The sequence below is a fragment of the Juglans regia genome, chromosome 6 (genome assembly GCF_001411555.2).
Source record: "Juglans regia cultivar Chandler chromosome 6, Walnut 2.0, whole genome shotgun sequence".
NCBI lineage: Eukaryota > Viridiplantae > Streptophyta > Magnoliopsida > Fagales > Juglandaceae > Juglans > Juglans regia.
Genome location: NC_049906.1, coordinates 5,136,062 through 5,155,554, shown reverse-complemented (window position 1 = coordinate 5,155,554; position 19,493 = coordinate 5,136,062).

The following is a 19,493-nucleotide window of genomic DNA, read 5'->3' as shown; positions in this document are numbered from 1 at the left end:
CTATTTAGATTTATAAAATTCAGCATAAAAAGGGGTATAGGCTCGTGTTTTTAATGTTGGAGCAATGTATTTGAATGAATTCAGCAAACAAGATCCTGTAAAAGCCTCTCATGTGAATTTAGTTCTCATTCACTTTTACAAAACTTTTCATCTCATCTCATCTCATCTAATCATTATAACTTTATCAAATTTTCATGCAAAATAAAATAAACAATTAAACTTTTTCAAATTTAAAAACAAAAATAATATTAAAAAAATATTTTAATAATATTTTATTCAACTTTTAACTTTTATCTCAACTAATCTCATCTCATCTGCAAAAATAAACGAGACCGTTCTAAATCACTTACAGGTTCTCTCTCTCTCTCTCTCTCTCTCTCTCTCTCTCTCTCTCATATTATTGAATACTTCAAATATTACAAATTTCTGGACTCCGTTAATTTCTATTTTGCAGGACACCCATATTAATAAATTCCATCCTTATAACAATTGTTTTATGCAATGTGAGATTCCGGAATACTTCTGCTGTCATGGTGGTTCATAAGTACCATTCCATCTACCTTAAAATTTGAATAACATTAATTCTGATTGGATTGGAATAGCTCTATATATGTTTCCACTGTCAACAAGCATAATGATCAACCTCTCATCCACGACAATCCGACGGGCTCAGAAATTTCTTATACCGTCTTATGTAATTTGACAAGCAACACAGGCTTCGAGATGCTAATTTCCCATCAAATAATTACCATGTCCAGAAACAATAGATTCATTTGGCTATTTGGACACAAACTTGTATATTTGGACAACATGGCAAAGTTAGTTGGAACAATAGCTCAATGTGTAGCCACGTCTCCACACGATTCTGGGCTCATCAATCATCAGTTCAAAGGAGATGAGGATATGAATAATAATAAGCAATGTTGTATTGATGATTAAGAGAAAACCAGCAAAAGTGATAGCTCCGACGAGATATCAAGAGGAACCAGGATAAAGGAAAAAAGTGGTAATCATCTCAGCATACTGAACCAAAAGATAAGTAAATGTATAAAGTTTCTACATAATCCTGGGGAGGTTATAAGTTTGAATTAAGATCCTCTAAATTTCTTGTCAGTAAGATTCACTTCACGTTTTTATATATGTATTTCCCACTTAAATCCTTCACTTTCAATAAAAACTAAATAGAATTTTTTTATACTTATTTACAGTCTCTTTTAAAATGGTTATTTCCTTTTTTTATCATTATCATTATTTACTGGCCTTTTTTGTTCTATTCTTCAGGAACTTCATTTATTCTTTGCATCTGATCATTGTTTCCCTCCAAGTGAGATTCCGGAGTTCTTAACCTACCGTGGCATAGGACCTTCAGTGACAATCGAACTACCTCCAAATAGGCATAATGATTCTAAATGATTCCAAGATCAAATTGAATTTCTTGAAAGTCTGGAATCAAAAGTTTCGCACCACCTTGTATGTTTTTTTGACAAAGATATATATAGATAGTTCGAGACCTATCCATGTGTATCGCACCACCAAGGAAGAATTCAAGTACTGGTTACATTTATATGGATTTGTTTGGCTAGCTATTCTATATACCAATTTGGTGGCTTTCAGATAGAATAAAGCACTATAATCAAATAAAGGTTTCAATTATGAGCGATTGGCCTGGCTGGATTGTGAACAACTGTGGTCTCCGTTTCCTTTCTACACAAGATTTGGAAGAGTAATTTATGCAATTACTGCTCCAATTACAGGTCTCATTTTTTGACAATTGGGGTCTCTTTCATAAAGAAATAGTACTGGAACAAGATTCTACACAACCGGAACCATTCTCGCATCAAATAGAAGGACGCACTTCAATGGATTCAGGTTTTGCTAGTAACGTTGAGTCCAACCCCACCGCGGTAGAGAACCAAGGCTACAAATTGGAAACATCAACCATCTTTCTCAAAAGAAAGCTTGAGACTTTGTTTTCAAGACTCTTTGGGGTCTCCCTCTCTGATCTCTCTCTCTCTCACACACACACATAAAAAGATTGAACATCAAGTCTCTATAATTCTTTACGTTACAGGGCCTCCAAAACGATTATCATGGATATTTCTTTCCTCAAGGTGAAATACCACAATGGTTCAGTAATCGAAATGATGGACCCTCAAAAGAAATCCAGCTGCCCCCGAATTTGTATAATGACAAGAGCTAGATGGGATTTGTTGTATATGTTGTTTTGGGTTGTCCAATTGACTCTTGCAACAATTCAAATCCAAAAAATCCTACCAGTTGCATTCTTCATTTGGATAGCAATGAAGGTTGTTTGGAACCTGACCTAGTCCTAAGCATCCCTAGATCCATATTGTTGCAATCAAACCAATCACTTGTGGTACAATTCGTATAACCAACGATTCTTCCCAACAAGCTCAACCAATAGAGTCATGTTAAAACTATAGTTGAATGCAACATCCCAAGTGTGGAGACTCAAATGTGTGGGATACGGTTAATGTAAAAACAAGATAGGGAAAGGTTTGCTCAAACAACGGGAGAGTTTGCAGTTGCTATTTGAAACGGCCTGCTTTGCTACTATTATCTATCTCTCGTAGAAAAATTGAAGTTTCTGAAAACCCGTGGTAAGTGGTAACATAAGTACTAAATCCAGGGAGCGCAACGTTTATGCAGGTCACTCTCCCATAATTGAAAGGTAATCCATTGTTAGCTAGCCCTTTGTATGAATGCATCATTATTCATTTTCCCTACATGAAACATATTTAATTACTTGGGCTATTTTGTAGGTGCTTTCGATCCTTGCCGAAGCCCCCATCTATTTGTAAACATGAAGCACATCAGCAATATTCTTCATCAAAAACATTCTCGAATAAAAGAGTTTCAAATAGCACTGCTTTAGGAAATGGTGTTGAAATAGTTCTACCACCTGGGTATCTAGACTACACCATTGACTCAGTTTTCTCCTTGAAAAAAGATTTTGAGTACTTCTTTCAAAAACGTGTCACGGTACTTTATTTTCTCTCTCTCTCTCTCTCTCTCTCTCTCTCTCTCTCTCACACACACACACGCACAAATTATAACCATGTTCTGTTTTGCAGGCCTTTGATCTATCCTCCACATCCTATGTAAGTACCACTTATTTGCCTCAGACAAGTTTCAGATTGGTTCAACCATCAAAGTAGGGGACATTTGTGAATATCCAACTACCTCCAAATATCATGAATGATAGAAGTTGGATGGGGCTTGCTCTATGTGCTGCCTTTTCAATCCACAATGTTCAATATCTGACTGAACTCTCCTGAGAAACTCCTGAGACCAATGTTTCTCACTAGCTTATTTGTGGATTGCATACTGATTTAGATGGGCTGATACCTCTCATTGTCATTCGCCTTACTAAAGAAAAATGCATGTGGTTTTATCTATGTGGATTCCTTTGGCTAGCCTATATACCGCATGGACTTCTGCGAGATTGCTTGTGCAACCCATGTAGTTGAGATTAAGGCCTGGTTTAGTTACGCAGTTCAGATGAGATGATATAGGATGTTTTGTTAAAAGCTTAATAAAATATAGTTATAATATAATTTTTGTTTTGAAATTTTAAAAAAATTGAATTGTTTTTTATATTTTACGTAGAAATTTAGAAAATTTATAATGATTAGATGAGATATATAGTTTGGTTTTGTATAACCAATCCAGCCCTAAGGCTTTATTTGGAAGCAATTGCCCTAAGTTGACAGTGCTAAACTGTCGCCTCCATATCTTATATAGTCAATATATGGAAGAGTTTGAGCAAACATTTCCCAAGTGCTTTACCCCTCCTTTTCAGTACTAGAATCGCGAGGTAATAAACTAATTATTTAATTTCATCAAAAAGCTGAAATGTACAGGTTTAATTTGGTTAGAAACAAAAACTATATATATTATATATTTAGGAAAAGTACTCATGGTTAATTTTATGTAAAGCTTGTAATCCCTTCATTCTTTTATTTAATTTTTGAACAATTTTGTATTAAATTGTCTTATGAATTTTAAGTAAAATATATAAGGATGTTTTGAAATCATAAATAATTCCTACAATATTATGGTTACAATTAATCATAAATCAAATATAGATAGTTATTCTGAAATGTGCATGAATCTAATTTTCAGATATCATATTCTTACATGATAATCTAAATGTTGAAAAGAAAAAGAATATTAGATGCTCCGAATCACCATTTGCTTCCCACCCCACTCAACCTTATGTCTCTCACTACTAGACTGGATATATAATCTTGTGTTACTATTTTTCAGGTCTTCCATAAAAGCTTTGAATACAGTTGTTGTTTCCTTCCATGTGAAATAACGTAGTGGTTCAGCTATCACAACAACGAGCCATCAGTTGGATTTAAGTTACCTCTTAGCTTTTATAATGACAATAATTGGTTGGGGCTTGCCACGTGTGCTTCTTTTTGGGTATACGAGGATGATAAGGCTGCCCATGTTAAAATGTTGGATTTAGGAAATCCTCATTACCTCCTGTGTGTTTTTGATACAGACATTGGCAGTGTGGAACCTGATCTCCATTCCCATCACCCATTTACAAAGGAAGAAACCACGTTGGTACATCAAGGTGAGATAATGTGGCTATCATTTATACCAAAAGGAATACTTCCAGAGTCGTTGAACAAATGCACTCAAATAGAGGCCTCCATTGCTAGTGACTACCCAAGCTTAAGAGTGCAAAAATGTGGATTTCGTCTTCTCTACCAGCACGATGAGGCTGAGTTTAAGGAAACAATAAGGCACTATAATAAGCAAAACTACCATAAAGATGAGGCAACATCGATAACAAGACCCAATTTTGATCCCATGCTCCAAGACAAGAGAAAGCAAGTCGTAAAATAATAAACTCACCTCTCAAGTGCACTGCTTCTAGTTTTGTTCCTTTTGATCAAGTTCGTCCCTCCTGAAGCTATTGGTAATTAGCGCGATCATGCATGCATGCACTTCCCTCCAGTCCTAACTATTGCTTCTTGTTTATGTTGGAACCTTGTTTGAGCAGATGGAGAAGGAAGGATCATTAGCTAAAAAGAATGCGTAATTTAAGTAGCTTCTGAAAAAATGGAATTCATAGTATTGTTGTTTTTGAAATCTTAGTTCTCATATATACCCTGGTAAATGAATTACACTCTGTGAAGCATTAAGTTTTATCCACCAAATTTTTCCAACTTTTTGATGTAGTGTTGTGTAGCAAAATGAATGCTGGAATGATCCACAAATCTTCTTGCTACTTGCTTACTAGTTCAACAATGTAGATTAAATGTCTATGACAATGGTTCAAATTTTGGAAGTGTTTGATAAGTTCTTGAACTGAATTAGTTGAAGTTGGTTTTCTTTCATTAATGTATTACATATGCCATATGGCATACTTATTGCATATTGTAAGATGTATGGAATAATTTGAATTACATATAGAAAAAGGTTGGATCATCAACAGATCAATAGAGGTTGAAGAGAGTTCGTAGAATGTTTCCCCGATAGTTACTTTTCTAGCAGACATTCCAAGTACAAGCTCAGGAGCTAAAAGTTCTATTCAACAATTGATATTGAATAGTGTTTTATGACGTACTGTATAGGGGCGGGCAACGAGGCCCCACACCCTACTGCCCCGCCCATGTCCACTTCTCCCTAGCATGGGTAGGGAGGATGCCTTGTCTCCCAGATGCGAGGGGCAAGGCCACCCGCCCGCATTTGGCCCCCCTAGTGAGGGAGGGGGTCGAGCTGGGCTCAACCCCGGCATGCATATCTCCCACTCCGGCCCCACATAAGAAATATATATACATATATATAAATATATCAAAACAATCCCATTATATATATATATATATATCAAAACAATCTCGTTTTAGGGTATACAGAATGACGACGTTTTGTTTATTAAGTAAACCAACCTTCCCCTGGTGAGTCCCTCCCTCCCTCAGACTCTCACTCTTAACGCTCTCTCTCTCATCTCTGTGTCACTCTTAGATCTACCCTCTCTCTCTCCCTCACTCTACGTCCATCGCAAGCCGTCATCGACACCATGAGATTGCCATCTCTAACGCAGTGAAGGACCAAAGGTATGTATCCCGTCGATCCCAACTCACTTGTTTTTTTCTTTTTTTGAGTTCTACTGAGTTATGGAGGATGGGATAAAATTGAAGAGTTGGAGGATGTGATTGTTAATTGTGTGCTATAGAGATTTGTTTGTTTGTTGTGTAAAAAACAAATTGGTAATGTGCATCTAGATTTAGTATTTCGGATTGAAACCCTAAACTATTAAAATCACTAACTTAATTTAGGGTTTCGGATTAAAATCATAAATTAGGTTTCAATCCAAACCCCTTACTTTATTTAGGGATTTTGGATTGAAGCCTCAAATTAATTTGGGTTTCAATCCAAAATCCTTAATTGAGTTTGAATCCAAAACCCCTAAATCAATTAGGCGTTTTAATTTATATTATTGAAAAAGACTAATTTTTTTTTTTAATTTTTTTTTTTCATCTATGTTTACAAGATTTTGGGCGCAGAATAACCTAGAAATAGGTTTTGGGCTATTTTGAGCGAAGAAACATATTTTGGGCATAGTGGGTCGAGGGCCCATTTGGGCTGGGAAGGGGCGCAGATGGATGGGGGTCTACCCCTGTCCCTTTTCCCCCATTTGCAGGGGCATGTACCGAGGGGAAAAACCCCACCCTTCGCCCAAGCGAGAGTAGGGTGGGGGATGGGAGTCCCCTCACTCCGGGGGGTGCAAGTAGCAGCCCTAGTAATATGTATAGATTCGGGTTGAAAGAAGAATGACATAAAAATAATAACCAAGTTCTTGAGCCTGCAAAAGCTTGTGTCTGACTGATGCAAGTACTTATGGATTTTTGTGAGCCTACCATACCCATCCCAACATTGAATTTTGGTTGTTCCATGCATATTAACTTGCTTTCTTCCCTTTCTTTGAACCTAGGCTATGCCATGAGAGCAGTGGTGGAGCAACTAAAATCAGAAAAACTTGAAATATTTTTTAAATGCTTAGGTATATATAGAATTGATAAATAGCTGTATTTATTTAGTACGGTACCTACTAAAATAACTTGTGGAGTTTTATTTAGGAAAATTCTTTCTAAACTTGCACCTAAAAAATTATGAAGAACCTTTATGAGAACACTCAAATAATAAATTGTAACCATTCCCAAAAAATGAAAAAAAAATGTATTGTTGCTATAAACTTTACTTACATAAAGTAGTATCAACCTTTTTTGTTTTTTTTTTTCAAATAATGATCCTCACTATTGGCGTTAGACAAATAAAGATCCTCAAGAAGATGATTTTAACATTTTTTTTTTTTACTTTTAATATCTTGACTCCATCTACGTATGAGAGCAAATAAGTCTTTCGAAAGGGCATCCAACTGGTAGGTAGGTTGTTTTTACAATTCAGTAGATGTTTTATTTTTCATTTTTGACTTAGTAGAAATGGGAGATTTCATCTTTGGAAGTCATACAAGAGATATGGGGCTGAAGGCAATGGAGCAAAGCCACTTGAAAGCTTTCATTCAACTCAACTGTTTAATCAAACAAAACAAATGGAGCTTTAGGCTAATGTGGTCCTTAGAAAAAAGAAAAACCTAGGAAGTCTGCAACTCAACCATATCATTGCAGATGTAAGAGTCTCACTCAACTTAAAAGTATTAGACTTTCTTTGTTGTGTTTGTAATCGACAACCCAAAGTGAAATAGTTTCTCTGTTCTGCTTTCTTTTAGCAACTGGGAGCATTTGTCTAAAAAATCCTGACCTAAGAGAAAGATGCACAAAATTGTATAGGAATTGACCCAACAGAGATTTAAAGACATCCCATCAGCAACATAATTTTTCTAGAAGTTCTTTATTCCTCTTTCTTGGTATTTTCCCCTCTCACAAATTCCTTTACATGAATTATGGCAACTCTAAAAACAGAGGAGTAGAAGGGTTTCAAGGCTTGAAATTTGTACAAATTAAGTCAAAAATCAACCAATTCTGTTAGAGTTTTAAGCAAACCCAAATCAAAATTAAAACTCAATTTATCGAAATTGATCAAAGAACAAATTGCATAAACTATTTGTAAATGAAATAAAAGAAAGTATAAATTTAGGAACATCACCTTTTGATTCTGTAATGAACCCAATTAAGTTGGGCCGGGCTTGATGGACCTCCAGCTCAATTATTGCCCTTTTTTTCATTTGAGTTGCTAACTTGTTCTAGTGGCCCATGACCTTAGTTATTGTGTGTAGAAATTGGGCCATGACCTTATTTTGGTAATTGTCCATTACAGGGGTGTCTTCCATGTAGAGAATTAAAACACTCAGATTTGCAGTAGAAATCTTCACTCATTTTTATTGATAAAAATGTATGTCCCATATATAGACTTTTTACAATCCCATTAAGGAAACTTACAGCTATTGAAATAATGAAGGACAAATCAATTTACAGAATAATTACATAAATGAAAAGATGTACACGCATGATAATTTGCTTGATTGTTGCTGCTTGATTGTTGCTGCAATAACTTCCAGATTTGCTGTTAATTAGAAACTGATTTTTATGTTGGATCACTTTCCTTAATACGCCCCCGCAAAATGGGGCTGCCATCAGCAAGACCGATTTTGGATCTTAGAAATTCTGTGCGTTCCTTGGACAGTGGCTTTGTGAGTAGGTCAGCCAGTTGATCATGAGTGTGAACATGACTCACTTTAAGTGTTCCTTTCTGAACTTGATCGCGCACAAAGTGAAGATCAATTTGGATATGCTTCATTCTCGAATGCTGAACAGGATTAAAGCTTAGGTGAGTTGCTCCAAGATTGTCACATAAAAGAGAGGGAGGCACCTTTAATGGAAACCGCAGGTCTTGAAGGAGTGCAAGTAACCACAGTGTTTCGGATGCACCATTTGCAAGAGCGCGGTATTCTGCTTCTGTAGAGGACCGAGCAACAGCTCTTTGTTTTTTTGAACTCCATGAGATTGGATTGCAGCCAAGAAAAGTGATGTAAGCTGATGTGGAGGTGCGATCATCAATGTTGCCAGCCCAGTTAGCATCACTATAGGTGGTTAAGCACGAGGCTGCAGTTTTCTTGATGTGAATGCCATGGAAGATTGTTCTTTTTAGGCAGCGAAGAAGCCGCTTGGTGGCTGTCCAATGAGTAGCTGTTGGCTTATGCATAAACTGAGAAAGCTTATTGACTGCAAAGGAAATGTCTGGGCGGGTTAAGGAGAGATATTGGAGGCTGCCAATGATGCGTCTGTACTCAGTACTATCTACTGCAGCCGTGCCATCCAGGAGGTGAAGAGGCTGACTGGTAGACAAAGGAGTAGAAACATTGAGTGTGGAAACATGTAGACGCCATTCTCACACGCTCCTTTTAGAAGTATCGCCCCCGTAGATCGTTCCTTCACAAGAAAATAATGAGGGTGAAATTCAAGAAAGACATCATTTTGTGTGGTGAAGTGATGAACGGAAATAAGATTTTTGTGAATATTCGGAACATAGAGAGTATCATGTAAATGGAAGTTTTTTTTAGGTGTGGGTAAGATTAAAGAACCAATATGTGTAACTGCCAAACCTGTACCATCACCAAGAATAACTTCGTCAGTGCCATCATACTCAGAGTGAATGGATAAATTTTGGAGATCACCCGTGATATTATGTGAAGCTGCAGAATCAATTAACCATTTTTGTTCTTGAGCATCAGATGTTCCTGCACAGTTAACAGTCATTTCAGATGATTGCAATTTCGGGCAGGCTTTAGTTGTGTGGCCCACTTGGTCACAATATTGGCATTTGGGCTGGAAGCGGCGCTGATTTGAATTGGAGCGGCCCGAAGAAGGATTTCTCCGTTGCTCGCGAGATGGCCCATGAGAAGACCGAAATTGGGTTTGGCCTTGTTGACGTGAAGACCCATTACTCTTAGGGTTCACTTTCGGTTGCTGAGTTGCAGAGGACCCAGTGCGGCGACTTGTGAAGTTTGCGGCAGCGACGAACTGCTGTGTGGCCGCCTCCATCCTCAGCAAGTAACTCTCATGTCCAACAAGTAGATCATGGAGCTCTTCAAAAACAAGAGATTTTTCTCTTGCGCGAATAGGAGCAGCAATCTCACGGAATTCGGGACCTAACCCGTTGAGAACATAGAGGGTGAGGTCATCGTCGGAGATTGGGTGATCAATAAGAGCTATCTCATCGGCGAGTCCTTTAACCGCATGAAGATACTCTTGGATTGGTCGGGTTCCTTGTTGAATCAAGGTTAGTTCTTCCTTGAGTTGCATTGCCCTCGTACGCGATTTACTAGCATACATAGTGGATAATTTTTTCCATGCCTCGTATGAGGTTTTGGCTGTGGCAATGAGAGGAGTAATTGTGGGTGAAGTAGAGGCAAGAATAGCACTGAGAATTAGCTTATCTTGCCGGACCCAGTGACGTTTCTTGGCTATAGAAGATGGAGTGCCATCGGAGGAAGGGCAATTGGAATTGCCATTGACATAATCCATTAGATCATAGCCAATTAGGAGGGCCTCAAATTGAGCGCGCCATTGGGGAAAAGATGAGGGTGTGAGTTTCTCATTAATCTGAGCGGTAATGTTGAAAACAACTAGAGGAAATTCTGAGGAAGGGATGGTTGGATTGTCGGAAGACATGGGAATGTTTTGGGAAGAATGAATCGAGGTCTCGTTAGAGGGTTGGTCGTCTGATACCATGTAGAGAATTAAAACACTCAGATTTGCAGTAGAAATCTTCACTCATTTTTATTGATAAAAATGTATGTCCCATATATAGACTTTTTACAATCCCATTAAGGAAACTTACAACTATTGAAATAATGAAGGACAAATCAATTTACAGAATAATTACATAAATGAAAAGATGTACACGCATGATAATTTGCTTGATTGTTGCTACTTGATTGTTGCTGCAATAACTTCCAGATTTGCTGTTAATTAGAAACTGATTTTTATGTTGGATCACTTTCCTTAATATTCCATATATAAACTAGAGGTGGTGGTTTGTAGAAAATATCTAGAATGTTGTTTGGATTGATTTTGATGGAGGAATTGGGGTGCCTTGAACAACCCCAAGCTGTGATTATTTTTTCAGTCTAATATCCATCATAGTTTCATTTTTCGTTTCGTTCCATATTCATATTTCTATCTCTTTCATATCTTAGTATCTCCTTATTTTTCATTGAGGGTTCATAACAATCGGCATCAGAGACCAATGATCCTTTATGGCGGACAGAACAAGGTTCAAGCCACAGGAAGAAAATATACTGGAACAAGTTCTTGCATCAGTCATGTAGCTTAGAGATTTAGTTGATCGAATGCGTGAAAATTACAAGCGCTTCCGATAATAATTAAAGGAACTTCCGAATGAATTTACAGAATCCTTTATTGAGTTGCAAGACCAAGTTAGCATGAAGGATGACGAAGAAAATGCAACAAAGGATGAAGAGAGTGTTTAGTCGCAAGACCAAGTCATTGTGATACAGGAGAATGAAGAGAAGGTAGCTGTGTCCATGAAAGTTTATTCTGATCCAAAGATCCCTCTCATTCTCTCTACTCAATGGACGCTCGGTGGCTCCTTCTTCATATCTGAGTTCACCGATGACTCTGATACCTTGATAAGGACAAAAGACTTCAAGGCTCCCATCGTAGAGATTGTGAGCTTTGAAGATGCAGTTGTGGATGAGATTCCTTTGCATAAGGGAATCAAAAGACCATTCAAGAGAAAAGAGAAGCAACCCCCCACAGGAAAAATTTCCTTCATGGGAATAATTCCAAACAAATGGCCACGTCTCGTATGACATCTTCCATGGCATGAAAGCTTCACTCAATCTCTGTTTGTGTGTTTGTTTGGAGAATATTGGGTTTGTTTGGCTCTAGGTGAGCTCTTGTCAAGTAAACCATTAGCTAAATCCGTATCGCAACCTCCACTTGCATGCGCAAATCCACCATTATTCCTCCACTTCCTCAAGTGTGTTTGTAAATGTAAAAGTGGTTGATTAGAATTAGATGACTAGGACGACAGAGATTTATTTAAGTTGGGAGATTGGATGAATGTAAATATTTTATCTTTATCTAAGAACATTTAACTTGAATTAAGCAGTTATTAAATAATATCTTAGATAAGTCAAATGGGTCATTTGTCCAGATAAGTAATAGAGTCAAGTTACAAAGGTAGAGTTTTACCTTTAAAGAGTTTTTTAAAGGGTTTCCATTCGTAACCAAATTTGGTGTTACGCATTTTATTTATTTTATGTATTTGATTGTTTATCAAATTATTGCATGCTTGATAACTAACCAATTTGTTGAGTAAATTGATAGATATTTCCGCTGTTAGTTTGCTATACAAGGCGCCATCCATGGGTACTTGGGTAATTTCATTGTTGATATCCAAGGTGCCATTGCTAAAGGAGCAACCACGTTCCTATTTACAGAACACAGATTCATTTTGCAGGTATTTCTTGACTTGGACGAAACTCTAGTGTGTGCATATGAAACTTCTAGCTTGCCTGCCATTGTTCGTGATCAAGCAATGGATGCAGGGTTGAAGTAGTTCAAGATCCAATGTGTACCCTCGGCCAAGGATTTTGAAGGGAAAGAAAAGTTCAATTATGTGACAGTGTCTCAACGTCCTAGCTTGCTAGAGTTTTTAGTATAGATTAGCAAATTTGCAGATCTTGTTCTATTCACTACTGGTCTTGAAGATTATGCTAGACCACTTGTACATAGAATAGATCCAGGGAACAGATTTCCTTCTTCTTTATGGACCTTCAACAAGTAGAACGGAATATCGAGTACATATGAAGGATCCTCTTTCAAATGTTGGTGATAAATTGGATGAAGGGGTGAATAGTGGACCTCAACTGCTTGATTTATTGCCACTTAGGAGTGTTTTTGGATGGTGTGGGATAATTTGCTAAAACAAACCTTGTGGCCTTTTGATATAGGAAAACAAAATCATGAGGAATTAAGTTGTCAAAAATATATTTTAGTGGCCACGTATAATTTTCATTCCATAGGTTGGATGACAATGATCTTAGGCTTTGCAAGTAATGGGCTCTATGAAGAGTGCTTGAATATTTTTTTTTTTTTTTTTGTAAAGATGCATTGTGTTTCGGAGAATCTGAACTTCTTCTCTTGCTGGAGCTTGGTTATGGGCCTATGGCTAGTGGGCCCCTTTTAGGAGTGGACTCAGAAAGTTGAGAATGGAGAAGCAAAAGCAACCTAAGTTTTTGCTTTGTGCAGTGATCTTTCTAGACATTATATGGTTCAATAGAAACCAAGCAGTCCACAAGGCACGCACTTGGGTGCAATTAATATAGCAAGGAATGTCAAGAAGCAACCTGAGGAGCACTTAGAAGCTTGGAAGGAGAAATATGAAAAAAGAAGAAGATGGAATTCCCTCACACCAGCAGAATGAAAGATCAATTTGAGTGGAGCAGTAAAGAACGAATCTGCAGTAGCAGCAGTATGCAGAAACAACAATGGAATTATAAGAGAAATATGGACAGAAAGACAATGTTCAGAAAATCCATACGTGGTAAAGCTGGAAGCTGCTCATCTGGCTTGCAATCTTGCCAAAAGCAGGGGACACGAGAAGATCCATATAGAAGAAGATGCTCAAATGATTATTGAAGAGAAAATACATGGATAAATGTTGGGTTTTTCATAGAAATGTTAAATGTTGGCTTGAAGGTTCATGCAAACAAGCAAGTAGCAGATGCAACGTTGATGCATGCAAGCTTTATTTACGCGAAAACACTCATGTGACAAAGGAAGCCTACTACTACCAAGCCGTATTTGAGAAGTTATTTCCCTTTATATTGCCAGGAACACCACTGCTTTGATTCGCAAGGAATTTTTTGTTGGCTCTGCTGTTCTTGTCTCCTTGGCTATATTCAGTGCCTTTTTTCCTCAACCTTGAGGAAGAGGTTCTTTGAAATGGTGGACAATGAATGAATCCAATTAAATTGGGTTGGGCTTGATGGGCCTCCAGCTAAGTTGTTGTCCTTTTGAATTATTTGAGTTGCTAAGTTGTTCTAATAGCCCGTGACCTTAGTTATTGTATGTAGAAATGGGCCAATGACCTTATTTTGGTTGTTGTCAATTAGGAGGGGTGTCTTCCATTAGAGTAATGTTATACACTACATTCTCATCTTATTTTATTCATACTAAACAGTATATGGCACATTTATCACCATTAAGATGATAAAGAAGAATGCAATAAATGATTATTTAATAGTAATAATGTGTCACATCTTACTTAGTGGAATGAGAGTGGGATGGTAGTATGGTGTATAGAATTTTCCCTTCTGATATATAGACTGGAGGTAGTGGTTTGTAAGAAATATCTAGAATGTTGTTTGGCTTGATTTTGATGGAGGAATTGGGGTGCCTCAAACAACGCCAAGCTGTGACTATTTTTTCAATCTAATATTCATTACAGTTTCATTCTTAATTTCCTTACATATTCATATTTCTATATTTCTCATTTCTTAGTATCTCTTTTTTTTTTCGTTGAGGTTCATAACAGATTCTATAGGACATCAGTTTGGGCCTTTTCAGTTTGAAGCGTTTAGTACCCGTTGGAACGATACAATTATATATATATATATATATATGAATACTTGGATGGAGTAGAATACTCAAATTGTACAATCTCGATTTCTTGTAAGGTCTCCTTGCTGGCAGGTCATAGACCGATCAAATTTATCTTACAAAGGAATCGATGGGTATGGGCTGCTTGAAATTTGCCAGCGTTGAAGGTCTTCCCTTGGATCATCGTCACCAAATGACCATGGCCTTGGGTCATGGCCTTCGATCGTGCCTTAGAGCTATACGTAGTGGGTTAGATTAGTTGAGAAAGAGAGTGACCGGAGGTGGGGAGAATTGTAGTCGGTCGTTAAAAAAGTGAGAGTGAGTGAAGGTATTTTCAGGGCTAGCAAGTCACCATTAAACTCATATGTGGAAGAAAGTTTTTTGAAGGAGCATAGGTTGCCATAAATGTGATTTGCATTGGTATGAAAATCAATTATCACCTTTCCTACACAAATTTCGGTCGTGGGTAATGTAAGTTTGTTTCACTAACCACTTTTATCATGAATGAATGCATGTCATCATAAAAGGATATTAGGTGCAAACTTTTTCTGATGTAATTTTTACGAAAAGAAAAGTCTTTAGTTCTCATAAGTTGTAGCAAATAATGTGGTTAAAGGTAAATATTTGACATGCGAATCACTCGAAACGGTTAGATATACGATTTTTACATATCTTATTATTATTTTTTATCTATATATGGACTACATTTATTGAATTTGTTTGGACTATATGAATCAAGATTAAACTCGAAAATTAAAATTACCACTCCGATACAATGTTAATCACCAAATGTCTTAAAAATTTAACAACTTCATGTCAAAACCTTGAGGATCCCGCAAAAGAAATAATATTGTACAAGTAATATTTTTGAAACTATTTTTTGTTATACATATATATTTCACCCATAAATTAGTTGAGAAGGAAGCCACATGGATGAAATAGACACTACAAGTACTGTAAGGTATATTCATTATCTATTTTTATTCTTATCATATGAAAAATTACAAGGTATATAGTACATTAACGGACAAGATTCAGGCACGTCACTTGAACTGACCTTATTGGCCAACACCAAGGCTTTGTTTTTTTTCTTTTTTTTAAAAAACTATTTTTATTAACTCTTTATACAAGTTTTTTTTTTTTTTTAATATATATGTATGTACATAAGAATGCAGCATATATAGTGCGTCAAGTGACACATGTCGAGATTAGGAAAAAAAAAAGTGACACATGTTGAACAATCTTATACACTGATGTGTCATTTTAATGGTTTACTGACAGAACTATGCTGAACAAAAACAAAAAGGGTAGTGATAGGATAGTAACCCATCTACTACCCACTTATTATCCAAGCACATTTCAAATTTTTTTATTTTTTTATTTTTTTCTTTTAAGTATTTTTTTTTATCATCATTAATCATTAAGAAAAAATTAAAAAAAATATATAATTTTATTAATATTCACTTCTTTAATCATTAAGTAAAATTAAAAATTAAAAAAAAATCAAATACAATTTAAATAGTAAATAAGTAATAATAGAGTAGTAACCTTATCATTATTCAAACAAAAAAGACTGATTCAATCATTCTTACAATTACTGAGTAAAAAGATCAATTGAAAACCATATGAACCAATTTGACTTTGAATCAAACTGCAAACACTTCTCAGAGCATTGGCAATGGACTAGCCATTTGCCAATGCAAGTCTAAATTAAAAGTAAATATAGAAAAAATCATCTACATTGGCCTAGCTAAACTGTAAAAGTTTAACATTTTATCTACAGTAACTCTTCACCCCTCGCCAAGTTTGGCGAGTTACTGCACACGGATCAAACGTTTATTTTATCATTTGTTTTGCTCCCGCGAAACTCTTTCCCTCGGTTTTTGTATGTCTCTTCCCAAAACCACCATTTCTTCTTTCTTTTCTTTTTCTCTCCCGAAACTCATCTCTTCGTTTCTTCTTCGGCCTTCTGTCTTTTTCTTGAAACCGATTTCCTCTTTATTTTTTTTTTCTCCCGAACTTCTTCTCTCCTTTCTTCTTCGATTTTCTCCTTCTTCCCGAAACCCCCATTTTTCTTTCTTTTCTTTCTTTCTCCCGAACTCCTTCTCTCCTTTCTTCTTCGATTTTCACTTTCTTCCCCAAACCCCCATTTTTCTTTCTTTTCTTTCTTTCTCCCGAAACCCCTTCTCTTCCTTTCTGCGTCGCCCTTCTCTTTCTTTCTCCCGAACCTTCTCTTCTTCTCTTCCGCCCTTTTCTTTCTCTCCTCTTCTTCACCCTTTTCTTTGTTTCTCCCAAAACTCCCTTGTTGAGTTCTCTTCTTCGCCCTTTTCTGCCTTCTCCCGAAACTCCCGAAGTGGTTAGCAGGTCTTCTTCGTCTTCTCCTCACTGGAAGTTTCCGTTGGTGGTAAGTCACTCACTCTCTGTTTTACTCACGGGGTCTCACACCCTCGATTGGACAAATGCACACACACACTCAGATTTCTTTACTTTCACATGATTAAATTTGTGGGTTTTACAATTCCAGACTTGGAGGCAATTTTGCATCATTGACCGTGTGGCACGCTCGTGAAAGCAATCGATCCCCACGTCCAGGTTTAGGTAATTTTAATCTGTTTTGTGGAGTGTGCAATTTATACAAAATTTTCTTGCGGATGTATATATTTTTTTTATAAGAATTTGGGGGATGTTTAATTAGCCGTGATTTGTGGAGATTTATGAGGGTTTTATTGATGTGTGCAATGTTGTTGGTTATTGAAAAATGTTGATTGGTATTCTGTGAGTGATCTGTACATATGAACTCAAACGAGTATTTGACAATGTACGAACATCATACATGCTGAGAAATTGGACTGTTTCAACTTTGGGAAATTCATCAAAGTAATGTTGCATGTTTTCAAAGCATGGCATTTTGTTTTCAAAGCATGGCATTTTTGTTTTCAAAGCATGGAAATTCATCATACATAGCTTGTTTTCAAAGCCTATAAAAATGACAGATACTTGCTGGATTTTAGTGGATTTCTGTGCTTTTTGTTTTCTGCTCTTTTTACCTTTTGTTTTGATCTGCACAGTAGCAACAAAAGAAGAGAGATTTTTCAGCCCAAAACATCATATATATTTGTATATATTTCCCTTTTGCTGGCCATTGATGCACTTTTGTTTTATGAATCATACAGCATATATATATATATATATATATAACTCAAGAACTGTTTTTGGTACATGTATATTAATTAGTCAGCCCAAAACAGTTGCTGACTTTGATCTGTTTTTGGTACTTGCCTCACTATTGCATGTGCTTATTACAATTACCTGCCAAGAGGAAAAGAAACTTGTAAAAACATATTGAAATTAGTGTTTCAGTTTGCTGCTTTGGAATTTCACTACTTGATATATGTTTCACTACTTGCCTCAATATTGCATGTGCTTATTACAATTACCTACCAAGAGGAAAAGAAACTTGTAAAAACATATTAAAATTAGTGTTTCAGTTTGCTGCTTTGGAATTTCACTACTTGATATATGTTTCACTACTTGCGTCAATATTTTGGAATTTCAGTTTGTTGCTTTGGGCTGTTTGCTGCTTGGATATTGGACTGTTTTGTTGCGATAAGCATGCTGCCCCATTAGATTATTCATATGCATTATATATATATATATTTATATATTTCAGTTTCCATGATTCATATGGTTTTATATATATATTATGAAGTTAGGATTTCACCTTTAGACCTAGTCAGTGTATAACTTCACCCAATCTGAGTTAATGAGTTAGTCTGAGTTAGTTAATAAGTTTGAGTTAGTTTTAGGCACACTGCATATATAATGCAGATGCTGATTTTCGGTCAGAGTTTGTATGTGGGACCACCTCATCTCAGAGTGCTTTAAAACATAAGAAATATGAATTACATATTGTGCACTTATAACTATTGGAGCTGGAATTGCTGAACCCACTATTGTGCACTTATAACTCAAGCTGAATGTTGTGAATATGCTGGAATCTTGTGGATTTGGACTTATATTGAGTCAATTTTCTGACTCATTGAAAATTTAATCTTTCTCAAGGATGGACACACATTTTGAGGATGACCCATTCTTCACCACTCTCTTACAAAGTGGGGGAGGAGGTTGTAATAGCACCCCAACGCAACATTCTAATGTTGTGATCCAAGCAACCACAACTGACTGTGAAAAGAGGCATCATTCAAAAAAAGTTCAAAGAGGTGCATCTTTCACTGTAGAGGAGGATAATCTCCTCATCTCAGCTTGGCTCAACATTAGCATCGATGCGATCAGAGGTACTGATCAAAAGTCAACTCAAATGTGGGAAAGAATTACCACATTTTATCATGAATATAAAAAATCAAACATTGCTGACCGTTCTGAGGGCTCATTGATGAATCGATGATCCACGATTCAAAAATTAACAAATAAGTTCTGTGCATATATAGCACAGGTAGAGTCATTGCACCAGAGTGGTGCAACCGAGCAAGACAAGGTATGTAATTATTGGATTTTTAATCATGAATTACATACCTGGACTTATTTATGAACTAAAACATATTCCTTCACCTTTATAGATTGAGAAGGCCAAGATGTTGTACAAAGAGATGGTAGGGTCTAATTTTACAATGGAACATTGTTGGTGTCTTTTGAGACACCAACCAAAATGGCAGCAACACATATCTACCTTTGGTAAGAAGAGAAAGCCACAAGAAAAATATGTTGGTGAAGTTGATGTTGATTTAGCCGAGGAGGACCTGGAGGTTCTTACTGAGAGACCTCCAGGCAAAAAAGCTGAGAAAGAAAGGGAGAGGAAGCGGAAGTCAATGGAAAGCAAAGAGGTAGAGATCAAAACAGCGT